Source organism: Elephantulus edwardii, unplaced genomic scaffold (assembly GCF_000299155.1).
Source record: "Elephantulus edwardii isolate Elephantulus edwardi_28Jun2011 unplaced genomic scaffold, EleEdw1.0 scaffold00005, whole genome shotgun sequence".
NCBI lineage: Eukaryota > Metazoa > Chordata > Mammalia > Macroscelidea > Macroscelididae > Elephantulus > Elephantulus edwardii.
Genome location: NW_006399755.1, coordinates 29463367 through 29465184, shown reverse-complemented (window position 1 = coordinate 29465184; position 1818 = coordinate 29463367). Strand labels below are relative to the sequence as shown.

The window sequence follows — 1818 nt, the reverse complement described above, 5'->3', positions numbered from 1 at the left end:
CTCCTTACTCATTAAGCCACCAGAGCATAATCTGAATTAAATAAATTTCTACTCTTTTCTATCAGAATTACAGATGACAAATTGACATGGTGTTGTTCATGTAGGGAGCTCTGGTGCTGTGGTCTGTAGGAAGTTACACTGCTTAACCCAAAGGCCGCGCCTCTCTTGTGGTTCAAATCTGGCAGTGGTTACTCTCATGTGATTTACAGTCTCAGAAACTCACTAGAAGGTCAATGATGAGTTGTTTCCAACTTCATCACAATGAGTTTTTGAGTTGTTTATTTATGTAAGCCAAACATGAACAATCCTATACCAAATGAAATTTGAAAGCATGCATTAGAAAAAGAATAAAAACAGCATCTGGATTCTTTTCATAAATCTGTTATTTAGTCACCAATCCACCCCAAAACAAGCAACAGCAAACACAAAAACAAAATAAAAACCCTACATGTTTGCCAATGATAAATTGAAATAAACACAGATGGGGGCAAGGATTAAAAAAAATTGTGCTCAGAAAGGTATGCTTGGATCATGGAGAGATCAGTATAAAACTTCTATAAAAGCCATTACTTATACATGTTTGGGGAAAATACAAATACATCCATGACAGGAGCTAACAGTCTGAATCAAGATACCACCTTTTATTAGCCAAACACTGTCAGCTACAGCCATTCCAGCCTGATCCACCTGGTGGGGCCTTCGAACTACATCCTGCAAGGCTTCATACACAGAAGTGTCACCATGAAGCTCATGGATGAAGTAGTCAGCATTGTGGCTGCCCACCACTGCCAGGACAACTTCGTCATAGCTTTGGTAGACACTATTAATTTCCACGACAAGATTAGAATCTCAGAACACATGAGCTTCAAGAACAACAAGTCCTTGGGGATTGAGATCCTAGTGGATGCTGACCCCGTGGTGGACAACTCACAACTACCAGTGCCTTCTTCACCAATGTGTCCCTGTGCCTTTGCCCCAGCTGGTGCTTGAGACAGAGGATGAGAAGAAGTGCTTTGAGGAAGGCAGAGGGCTGTACCTGCAGATGAAGGATAAGTGGCAGGGCCAGACAGAGCCCCAACCCTAGACACCTGCCTAGTGTGGACCTCAAGTAGCCAATGAAGGGACCCACAGCATTGAATCCCTTAGGAGTCATCCCCACTGGCCAAAACTCAATTTACATTGAGAGCTGGTGTTGTGTGTAGTGTTTGTAACACAGTGTAAACCTATACTCTGTCCTAAAAATATCTACACCAAAGCTTATTTATATCATTCCAATATAAACACTACAGTATAAACAGTGTTGTCCCCATACCCAGGGCTTTCCATGGGACCCTGGGAATACTTCTGTCACTATCAAGTGTGTGAGGAATCCAGCATCACTAATAGAGGTTCAGTTTGGCTGGAGGGGGAGAAAGGTATATCTGAGGGGAAAAATACTAGGTAACTTATGTTGGTCAGTACATTAACAGAGAACTATCAGGAATACAACCTGGGTTTAGAAGAGGTTGTAGCACTAGAGAAATTATTGCCAATGTCAGATGGATCTTGTCAGAAAGAAAAGAGTATTAGAGAAATGTTTATCTGTGTTTCATTGACTATGCAAAGGCATTTAACTGTGTGGATCACAACAAATTATGGCTGACCTTGAGGAAAATGGGAATATCGGAACACTTGTTTGTGCTTATGTGAAACTTATACTTGGATCAGGAAGAAGTCCTCGGAACAGAGCAGGGAAATACTGCATGGTTCAAATTAGGTGTGCCTAATCCAGGCCATGGTCTTTGCAATTATTTGCTATGCCTCAGATAGCTGGACAAT

At 41.6% G+C, this 1818-nt stretch overlaps 1 pseudogene; it reads left to right on the top strand.

Moving 5' to 3' along the window:
* LOC102858529 overlaps nucleotides 1–1084 on the top strand; it is a 21865-nt pseudogene extending 20781 nt beyond the window's left edge.
* The last annotated feature ends 734 nt before the right edge of the window (nucleotides 1085–1818 follow it).